The following is an 11,788-nucleotide window of genomic DNA, read 5'->3' as shown; positions in this document are numbered from 1 at the left end:
CTCCTCTCTCTATTGGTTCCCAGTGACGTGTCACCGGCGCCCCGCTTCCCCTCGGGCGACGATCGCGTTTCCTGATTGGTTCTTGGTAGCAGCCACGCATGCATCTCACGCAACCCTTCTCTTATCCAATAGTATCTCCAGGGTCGTGGGGGCGTGGGACATCTGGTTGTCTCCCCGCCCCCTAGCTGAGGGGGAGTGAAGGAGAGGGGGCGGGGCCTGTCTTAGTGACGGGAGGAAGAGGGCGTGTTGGAGTGATTGACGGCTGGAAGGCTTCCATCCCCGGGCTCCGCCTCCGCCACGCCCCCTCCCTTCCTCCTAACAGCCCCATTCCCAGCTTGCCCTGGTGAATGATACCCGCCACGGACAAATGGGAGTCTCTGACGCTTCCCTATCGATCTCCTAGGTGCAAAGTCCATAGTTATTCTCGCTGTCATTGAGACCCCGCGTGGGAGTCTGCAGGCAGCGACAGCCGCGGGGCCTGCGATTTGTATGGGGCTGGGAATCTGTAGAGCCAGGACTCCAGCTTCCCGCCCCCTCCTTCCCCTCTTCCTCCTCCTCTTTCCCTGGGAATTGCCAGGACTGCAGGCAGAGGCGGCCCAGCCTCTTTTATTCTTTAGCTCACATTCCCCTGTGACAATCCTAGGTGAGCTGCCAGTTCTGGGGATCCTCTAGTTGATTCCCACGATCTTACCTCCCTCTACATCACTCCCTTTCTCCCTACTACCACGTGCCTGCAGCCAAGGACTCCAGTCTCCAGCAGTGACCTAGAAAAAAAGGTACTGGGACCTAAGATTCCCGCATTATCTATCAAATAGCCAGGCTTGTCCTCTTTTTCTCTTTTCTTTTCTTTTCCTTTCTTTTCTTTTCTTTTTTCTTTTTAAATTCAGGAAAACCGAAACCTAGAAGACTTAATTAAGCAGGTCAAGGGTTTAGCTGTTAAGACCCTTTGCCACAACTGTTGGCTAAGGCCTAAGGGTGACCTCTGGCCCTCGTCCTGCTTGAATCCATCAGACACATTAAAAGCTTTAGACTGGAATCTGACGGGTCTCGAGAGTCTTCTGATGTTTGTGTGATTTAAGGCAGGGGCCTTAAAGTGTGTCCTGCTTGTCGTGTCTGAAAGGAACTCGGGATTTAGGAATTTGCTGGCTCCCGGAATTGTGTCACTTTGTAATTTAGCTCTAGTGATGCTAAGAGATTTTTCAGCACTCCAGTTTCTTGCTCTCTGTCTTTTAAAAAAACCATAATGAGTGTTCCTCCCTAGTCAATCCAGTGATTTTGGTGCTATTTCCAGACTTATTAGAGAAGAACTCTTTCTCTGAAGGGAGGATACCTGGAAAAGAGAATCAGATTCCAGCTAGAGGAAGGAGAGGTCGACCACCCCAGGGCTGCTTTCGACAAGGGAAAGTAAGTTCTTTTCCTCTTTTCAATCTAATTTACACTGCATTAATTGGCTTGATTAGCTCATCTAGCTGAGACTGTAGACTGGTGTGTGCTATTTAAAGTGCCTAGCATTTTGTTGATGGTATTGAAAAAGATAGCCCGGGAACTTTCTGTGATAAGGGAGAAAGAATTGAGAGAGCAGGGACTATCTTCTGCCTTTCTTTTGTATTCCCCAGCACTTGTCAGAGTCTGGCACTTTGTGGGGGCTTAACTATTTGTTGACTTGTCTTGGACTTCAGTCAGAAAACCTGCTTTCAAGCCCTGGCTCTGATACTTAGCATTTGTGTATTAGGCAGGTCATTTAGTTTTCTGAATCTCAGTTTAAGAGCTCTAAAGGAGTGAGTTGGAGTGCATGACTCTAAGGTCCCTTGTGCCTCTAAATAGATCCCTGTTTATCTATCTCTGTCATCTCTATTATCTCTATCTATCTGTCATTTTTTATTTTTATGCCTCTCTCCTACAGAAAAAACAGAGAAATTATTTTCATAATGTCTCCTACAGGAAAACCAGATCAGAGACAGACAGGAAAAACATAGCGCCAATTAGTTATCCAAGAACAAGCAGGCATGAATCATGCAGAGACCCTTCCAAAGAAGGAGCTCAAAGACGCCCTCTTTCTGAGGGTATATAAAGTTTCTTTGCTCACTGGTTACAGGGTGTTATCAGTTTCATTAGCTTGGTACAAATGAACCTAAAAGTAAATATTATGACAAGAATGGATGTAATGCAAATCGGTTTAACAATTTCAGTTATAACAAATTATGTAGGAAATATCAATCAGTTTGATGCTTTGACTTACCAGAAACACTATGATAAGATATATGATTCCCAAACGGGTTTGGCAAGGACAAGGATGCCCAGATATTTTTACGAGATAGGGACTTGCTTTCCTGGGGAAAGAAGTCAGCAGATAGGGACTCATCTGCTAGCTATCTGGGTTCAGTTTGAAGTTCAGTCAAAGGACATTTTGCTCCTATTAATCCTGGGTTTAATAAAAGCCTTTTAGATAATAAGGCAACTCCATCAAATCCAGGTGGTCCATATTCATGCTAACAATCCCACCTGTTGGTCTCACTGACCCCTGTAGACCAAGGAGCTTCTATTTGGAACATAACTTTTATGGTAACACCATTTGGTAATTCCAATGTCAGTAGGATGCCTCCGTGGACAGCAAGAAAGAAAAGGAGAATGAGGAACAGGAGGATTATGGCACTAAACAGGAGACAGTAAAGAATACTTCCAAATCCTCCAGGGAGGAAAGAGGAAATCATAGGCCTCTATGCCCTGTGTCTTTAGCTTAAAGGCCTGCTCACACAGTCAGTGGCCATTATCAACTATTTTGTTGAGACGGTTTACATAAAAACATCATTCTTTGGGGCAGCAGTGGATAAAGCACTGGCTCTGGATTCAGAAGGACCTGAGTTCAAATCCCACCTCAGACACTTGAACACTTACTAGCTGTGTGACTTGGGCAAGTCACTTAACTCTCAATGCCCGAAAAAACCTCAAAACAAAACCAAATCTTCACCTAAGAGAAGCACAGGCTCCTCCCTTGGGTTCTGGAGCCCTATTCTCAGCAAGGGAATCAGCTTGCTTTCTTAAGGTCCATGATTAGGGAGTTTGTCTCTTCCATGATTGTTGAACCAAGATAGCTGTAGAAGCTGCTCTGGACCCAGCTGTTCCTCAGAAGGCAAACAGAAGCATAGGCAGAGGCAAAAGAGGGTATTGGGAAAGGTGAGGAGTCAGGGAGATAATAGAATGATAGGAAGGCCTGTAATCCCTGGAAAATCTGACAAAGGCATGGAGATTCACTGTAATAACACATGAGGGATCCCTGCCACAGGGGCCTGATCCATAATCAGAGTGGGACGTCCAGGCTTCTGTCTGAGTAGGTATACAGAGCTAGCAGGAGGTAGGTTCAAGAGGGTTACAGCCGACTGAATTACAGGTCTGAGCAGGTGTGGGGTGACATGAGAGGGACGGAGCATCGTCAGATGGAGGGCAGAGCTGCCGTGAAGAAAGCCCTTGAAAATAAAATGCCAGATACCAAATCTTCCCACCTGTAGGAGAAAACAAAAAGGATAAAGCCATAGGTGACCTGACAAGGTAGATAAGACACAGAAAGTGAGGGTAAAGGGCAGAGTCCTTGGGAATGCAGTCTCCTATAGGTGTTGGCTAATTCTCATCCTCAGGGTCCCGAGGTAAGTTGTCTACAGCAGCTTAGGGCCTTGGGTGAGCCAGAACCAAAGATTTTCACTGGGCTGGGCAGTCCAAAGAAGTTCACCAGCCCCTTTTGAAGTGTGAGATGCGTATCCAGCCTCAGTTCCCAGCAGCAGTGGTTGTAGCCAGCACCACTTGATAGGGTCCTGTCCACCTGGGCATGTCTTTGACATGTCTTTTCCTATAGACCCAATCATCTAGTTCAATTAATGTCTCTCCTTGCTGGTCTCTAGGAATCAAGCAGGTGGCTGCATTCCAGAATTCCACATAGATAGTGAATATAAGACAGTTTACTTAAACCCTAGAAAAAGATTTGACATACATATATCCTTCCCTAAGGGAATTTCAACATCCACTCCTTTAATCAAAATTAATCTTCTAAGAGTTTGGTGGATGTTTGCTAACATTAAGTTGCTTCAAGATGTATATAATTCCACAATAATAGACAATAACCTTAGATGAAATTCACTGTACCCTTATAAGTAGGCTTGAAATTTTTATGCCCATTTCACCACACATAAAACCCTTATAGAGAGTTGATAAGATTTTTATGACTAGATGGGCCTAAGAATGTTTATAGATTTACAAAGGAGATTTTACAAGGCATTTTCTTTTTATATTACTATTTTTCGGGGCAGCTAGGTAGCACAATGGATAGAGCACCGGCCCTGGAGTCAGGAGTACCTGAGTTCCAATCTGGCCTCAGATGCTTGACACATTACTAGCTGTGTGACCTGGGCAAGTCACTTAACCCTCATTGCCCAGCAAAAATAAAATAAATAAAAAAGTAAAATAAAATTTGTGGGTTTAAAAAATAATAACAATTACCCAATTTTCCTTTTTAAAACATCTATGTAAATACTTGATTAAAACAAAAACTTCAAATAGCTTAGTTGACAGTATAAGTTCTTAGTTACAGTACTTCAGAACCATGTGGTCCACAGACCAACAGCTTCCTAACCCATTCATTCTCTTTTGAACAGTACATTTTTCTCTAACAACATCTAGATTATAAGAGGAATTGCTTTTCAAACCATAGCTGATAAATTGTTTACCGAATTATACACTGTAAGAAAATTTAGAAACATAATACCTTAAAATAATCTTAGGAATTTTTTTAACTTGAAACAAAACTAATTAATTACCAATCAGTGTTGTTATTTAGTTACTTTTGCTCTATACTTTACACAGAAAATCATAACATTTGCCCTATGCCAAGGACTTTACAATATGTGATCTCACAACAATCCCAGGAGGTAAGCTCTATTATCATCCCTTTGCAGAAAAGTAAACTGAGAAAGAACTTTCTTGAGGTAATACAGCTAGTATATTTCTTAATGCCAAATAACAATCTTTTTAATGTTAAGTCCTAATATACCATAATGATCCTGATAGAAGAGCACACATTCAGACATGTTCATTTCCTTTGGGGAAGATTTTGGCTTGAATCAAATCAACTGTGGCTTTGTAATAGCTAATGGTAACATTTTAATTTCTATGGCCTAATGCCCTGTATTTGTAAAAGAAAAATATTATCATTCATAAATTAATATAATACCTTTGTGAAAGGCACATAGTGACTATCTCCCAGCTATGGAAAGATTTGTTTCCTGCTTTTTCTCTAAGGAGCCTCTACCCCTACCTTTGAAACTTATTAGATAACAAGTTGAGGTTAAAATGTGTAGGCTTTTCCCTCTTCTATTACAGCCACTTTTCTGTCCCAAGGCTTCTGTGGCCTGCAGGTAAGGGGACTTAGAAATTTGGCTAACTGCTGACAGGGTGTGGTTTATTTCATAGGAGTTAAATCTCAATTTGGATAGCACAAGGTGATATTTAAGATTCCATATAATAAGCACATTAAAAATAATCAAATCTTTACCATATTCAATACTTATGTAGCATTAGATTTAATGGTCTTCCCTAGAGATTTATCCTAAAGTGAATTAGTAGATGATTATCTAACCTTACTAGTTGGAAACTTGAAGATGAAGTCTGAAAGTCCTTCTTAGGAAAGTATTGCCCAATGGTTAGAGACTGATTTATTATTTTTTATCATTAAAGTATTTTATTATTTTTCCAGTTACATGTAAAAATAGTTTTCACATTTGTTTTCAGAAGATTTTTAGTTCCAAATTTTTCTCCCACCCTCCCTTCCTCCCCCAAGACATAAAACAATCTGATATCGGTTATATATGTATAATCACATTAAATACATTTCTGCCATTAGTCATGTTGTGAAAGATGAATCAGAACAAAAGGGAAACCTCAAAAAAAGAAAAAACAACAACAAAGTAGAAACGGTATGATTCAATCTGCATTCAGAATCCACATTTCTTTTTTTCTGGATGTGGAGAATATTTTCCATGATGAGTTCTTTGGAATTGTCTTCAGTCACTGCACTGCTGAGAAGAGCCAAGTCTGTCACAGTTGATCATCACATAATATTGCTGTTACTGTGTACAATGTTCTCCTGGTTCTGCTCACTTCATCAGCATCAGTCCACTTAAGTCTTTCCAGATTTTTCTGAAATCTGCTCATTCATCATTTCTTATAGCACAATAGTATTCCATTACATTCATATACCACAAACTTATTCAACTGTTTCCCAGTTGATGAGTATCCCCTGGATTTCCAATTAATTATTTGCTACCACAAGAGAGCTGCTATAAATATTTTTGTAGATGTGGGTTTTCTTCCCTTTTCTATGATCTTTTTGGGACCTAGTCAGTGGTAATTACTGGGTCAAAGGGTATACACAGTCCCATAGCCCTTTGGGCATAGTTCCAAATTGTTCTCCAGAATGGTTGGATCTTTTCACAACTCCACCAACAGGTGGATTATCGTCCCAGCTTTCCCACGGTCCCTTCCAACATCTAATATTTTCCATTTTTGTTATATTTGCCACTCTGATAGGTGTGAGGTGATACCTCAGAGCTGTTTTAATTTGCATTTCTCTGATCAATAGTCATTTAGAGCATTTTTTCATTTGATTAGAGATAGCTTTGATTTCTTTGTCTGAAACTGATACCATTTCTGTCAATTTTTTTTAATGCCTGTCTCCTACAGAAAAAAAAACAGATCAAAGAAATTATTTTCATAATGTCTCCTACAGGAAAAACCAGATCAGAGGCAGACAGGAAAAACATAGTACCAGTTAGTTGTCCCAAGAGAAAACGGGCATGAATCATGCAGAGACCCCTTTAAAGAAGGACTTGAAGACTCCCTCTTTCTGAGGGTATATAAGGTTTCTTTACTCACTGGTTACAGATTGTTATCAGTTTCACTCGCATAATACAAATCAACCTAAAAGCAAATATTATGACAAGAATGGATGTAATGCAAATCGGTTTAACAATTTCAGTTATAACAAATTATGTAGGAAATCTCAATCAGTTTGATGGTTTGACTTAACAGAAACACTATGATAAGATTATATGATTCCCAAACGGGTTTGGCAAGGACAAGGATGCCCAGATATTTTTACAAGATAGGGACTTGCTATCCTGGGGAAAGAAGTCAGCAGATAGGAACTCATCTGCTATCTATCTGGGTTCAGTTTGATTCTAAGTGTGGGGCAGTTTGAAATTCAGTCAAAGGGCATTTTGCTCCTATTAATCCTGGGTTTAATAGAATCCTTTTGGATAATAAGGCAACTCCATCAAATTCAGGTGGTCCATATATTCATCATAACAATCCATCTACCCATCCCTCCATCTCTTCTCTATAGCTATCATCTCTCCCTCTCTTCCTCTTTCTGTCTCTGTCTCTCTCCCTCAACTCTCTCTCTTACATTTCTGCCATGTCATTAAACAGGAGCTTATTTCCCGATCATACTTTACAAAATATCATAAATGTGCAAGTTTACAAGTGCACTATGGTAAAATTTCCTTGGCATGTTTCCTAATTGTTCCTTGGGGAGCTTTTTTATAATTTCAGGAAATTAACTATCAGTAGCATTCTCCAGAGCAAATCACATCAAGATCTCTGGGCCTCAGTTTCCTTATCTGTAACATGAGAAGATTTGACTAGAATAGTGTTTCTCAAACTGTTGCAAGGAATGCTGAAATATTCAAAGTCTGGTTTTTTTAAAAATGAAGCTTATGTTGTTTCTTTTTTTTGTTGTTGGTTTTTTTGGGGTTTTTTGGGTTTTTTTTTTTTGTTTTTTTTTTTTTGCAGGGCAATGAGGGTTAAGTGACTTGCCCAGAGTCACACAGCTAGTAAGTGTCAAGTGTCTGAGGCCGGATTTGAACTCAGGTACTCCTGAATCCAGGGCCGGTGCTTTACCACTGCGCCATCTAGCTGCCCCTATGTTGTTTCTTAATAGGTATTAAAATAATTTTAGAAGATTTTGTTACAAGGCACATTTTGCCAAAGTTTTAATAATGATGATGATGGTGATAAATGATGATGATATAGCTAACATTCATATATCGCTTGCTAAGTGCTTTACAAATGTTATTTGATTTCATGAAACCCCCCAGGGTTATTATCCGCATTTTACTGATGAGGAAACCAAGGGAGACAGAGGTGAAGTGACTTGCCCAAAGTCTCACAACTACTTCGTGTCTGAGGCCAGATTTCAACTGAAGGTCTATATAGTACTCTATCACTGAACCACCTACCTGCCTAAAATTTTTGTTTAAACTAAAGGGATCTCCCATTGTGGAAAAGTTTGAGAAGCAGGATCTCTAAGGTCCCTAGTGGGATTACATCCTTTGAAATTACTTACCTAGCTATTATACATCTGTCAAACTTTTTTTTTTTTTTTTTTGCAGGTCAAATGAGGGTTAGGTGACTTGCCTAGGCTCACACAGCTAGTAAGTGTCAGGTGTCTGAGGTCAGATTTGAACTCAGGTCCTCCTGAATCCAGGGCCAGTGCTTTATCCACTGTGCCACCTAGCTGCTCCCATCTACTATACTTTTTTTTTTTTGTGGGGCCAATGAGGGTTAAGTGACTTGCCCACGGTCCACAAAGCTAGTGTCAAGTGTCTGAGGCTGGCTTTGAACTCAGGTCCTCCTGAATGCAGGGCCAGTGCTTTATCTACTGTGCCACCTAGCTGCCCCCATTTACTATACTTTTACCTAATTTTGTTTTTATTTAGGATCTACCAGGAGTGGTACAGACAGGTGGTACAACATTAACAGGTAGATAGGATAATCCCCAATTGTCTTAGTCAATGGAGTTACTTATATGAACATGATTCTAAGTGTGGGGCAGGGCTAGTGCTGATCTTTGAGGTTCCCAAGTGGTCTAAAGACTGATTTCTTTTAATGCTCATTTTTATGTTAGGGCAATGCCTGTGGTTATCGTTTATTTTAGCATGTCTGTGGTTTATTTCTGAAATCCCTGTTCTAAACAGATTTTTCCAAACTTTCACGACGAAGCTTTTGTCCTCTGGCCTTTATGAATTCATCCCTGCCCATTCTATCCAACAGTGATCTCACCCTTTTAAAATAAGCAACAACAAAAAACCCCACCACCTTCTATCACATTCCCTATCTATATAATCAACTGGGTGCTTAATCATATGTTATTTTAATTCTTCATAGGCAGGTATCATCATATTATAGAATGAGAACTGGAAATGAGACCTTCAAGGCCACTGATTCAACCCCTTTATTTCATAGGGTTAGTCAGATAAGGTGCCTAAGGCTACACAGACTATGAACTGCAGAGACAGAATTCAGACTTGTATCTTCTGGCTTCAGAGTCAGTGCCCTTTCAACTCCCCTGTTATCTTGTTTCTTTCAATTACAATAAATACTCCTTGAAGATACTACAAACCATGGATCATACTCCTTTGTTTTCTCTGCTAGTGCCTAGAAAAATCCTATGGACACCAGGGTGGCTAGGTGGCGCAGTGGGTAGAGCACCGGCCCTGGAGTCGGGAGGACCCGAGTTCAAATCTGGCCTCAGACACTTAACACTTACTAGCTGTGTGACCCTGGGGCAGTCACTTACCCCAATTGCCTCACAAAAAAACAAAAACAAAAAACAAAAAATCCTATGGACAGACATAGTGGGTTCTCCAAAACATTAGAACTTTACCTGTGATAATTAATAAAAATTAGTTATCACCTTAATGACATCAATCCTAAGCAAAGCACAGCTAGGTGGTGCAGGGGATATAGACTGTTGGTCTTAAAGTCACAATGACCTGATTTCATAGTCTGAGATACTTATTAGCTGATGTGACCCTGGGACAAGTCACCTAACCTCTTTCAGAATTCAATTTCCTCATCTATAAAACAGTGATAATAATAGAATCTACCTCACAGGGTTGTTGTGAGAATCAAATGAGTTAACCTGTGTAAAGTGCTTTGTAAACTTTAAAGCACTATATAAATGCCAGCTATTATCATCACTGGTAGTAGTAGTAGTAGTAGTAGTAGTAAGTAGTTAGTAGTTAGTAGTAGTAGTAGTAGTAAGTAGTTAGTAGTAGTAGTAGTAAGTAGGTAGTAGTAGTAGTAGTAGTAGTAGTAGTAGTAGTAGTAGTAGTAGTAGTAGTAGTAGTAGTAGGGGCAGTTAGATGGCGCAGTGGATAGAGTACTGGCCCTGGATTCAGCCTCAGACACCTGACACTTACTAGCTGTGTGACCCTGGGCAAGTCACTTAACCCCAATTGCCTCACCAAAAAAAAAAAAAGTAGTAGTAGTAGTAGTAAGCTCATTCTTCCCATTAGTTCTGGATAGCCTTTTGTCAGCAATTAGAAGACCATTTGATTTAGATTTAAAAGGGCCCTTAAATACTTTATTTTACAGGAAACTGACACATAAGGAAAGGAAATGACTTATTCATTGTCACCCAAATAAGAACACATTTATTAAGTTGTTGTTATATTCCAGTTACTGAGCTATGGGCTGAGGACAAAATATAAGCAAAAAAAAGAAAGATAGTGTCTGCCCTCAGAGAGCTTACATGGGGGGGGTGGGTGGGTAATGAGGATTACGTGACTTGTCCAGGGTCACACAGCTAGTAAGTGTCAAGTGTCAGAAGTCAGATTTGAAACTCAGATCCTCCTGAATTCAGGGCCAGTGCTTTATCTACTTTGCCACTTAGCTGCCCAGAGAGCTTACATTCTTTTTTTTTTTTTTTTTGCAGGCAAGAGGGGGTTAAGTGACTTGCCCAGGGTCACACAGCTAGTAAGTGTCAAGTGTCTGAGGCCGGATTTGAACTCAGGTACTCCTGAATCTAGGGCCGGTGCTTTAACCACTGCGCCATCTAGCTGCCCCTCCCAGCTTACATTCTAATGGAGGAAGACAGTGTTTAAAAGGAGCTTGGAAAGGGGGAAAGTATGTGGTGAATGGGCATGGTTTTAAAGTCCAGGAGACAGGAACAGGTCTAGGAAGGGAATGAGGGCTGGCTTGAACCCCTCCACAAAATGTATGCTCCAGGAAAAAACTCACTACTGGAAGAAGGTTGCAGGGTTGGGTGGATATTCAGGGTGAAGAGGTCCTGAAAGATGAGACAGCACCAGTTTGAAAGTCTGGGAGGCAAGAACAGGAATGGGAGGGGAAATCAAATAATGAACAGCAAAGCCAGAGTGGGCAGGTGGGTCCATGATCTATGGACTTTGGCAACCACTGTTCTAGGCAAAATGAGGAGAACAGGAACGAAAAGGTACATATGTAAATGCTTTGGAGGCAGTGCGGAAGGACCCAAAGTCATCTATTTGACCATTACTTTTTTTGGAAGCAGTCTATAGAAAGCAGGCTTTACCAACCATTCTGGAGAGCAGTTTGGAACTATGGCCCAAAGGGCTATAAAGCTATGCGTACCTTTTTTTTTTGAGGGGGCAATTAGGGTTAAGTGACTTGCCCAGGGTCACACAGCTAGTAAGTGTCAAGTGTCTGAGGCCGGATTTGAACTCAGGTCCTCCTGAATCCAGGGCCGGTGCTTGATCCACTGGGCCACCTAGTCGCCCCCTGTGCATACCTTTTGACCCAGCAATACCACTATTAGGTCTTTTTCCCAGAGATCATGAAAAAGGGAAAAGCATCCACATGTACAAAAATATTTATAGCTGCTCTTTTTGTGGTGACTAGGAATTGGAAATTGATGGGATGCCCATTCAATTGGGGTATGTCTGAACAAGTTGTGGTATATGAACATAATGGAATTCTATTG

General features: G+C 40.9%; 1 protein-coding gene across 1 annotated transcript in view; it reads left to right on the top strand.

Moving 5' to 3' along the window:
* Nucleotides 1–364: 364 nt before the first annotated feature.
* Nucleotides 365–11,788, top strand: part of ATP7B (ATPase copper transporting beta) — a 131,909-nt gene continuing 120,485 nt past the window's right edge. Inside the window, exons 1-2 of the mRNA XM_043995808.1 lie at nt 365–776; nt 1,292–1,404. The gene's annotated coding sequence lies outside the window, so the exon portion shown is untranslated. The remainder of the gene's footprint in view (nt 777–1,291; nt 1,405–11,788) is intronic.

Source organism: Dromiciops gliroides, chromosome 3 (genome assembly GCF_019393635.1).
Source record: "Dromiciops gliroides isolate mDroGli1 chromosome 3, mDroGli1.pri, whole genome shotgun sequence".
Lineage (NCBI taxonomy): Eukaryota > Metazoa > Chordata > Mammalia > Microbiotheria > Microbiotheriidae > Dromiciops > Dromiciops gliroides.
This window is presented reverse-complemented; position numbering and strand designations above follow the sequence as displayed.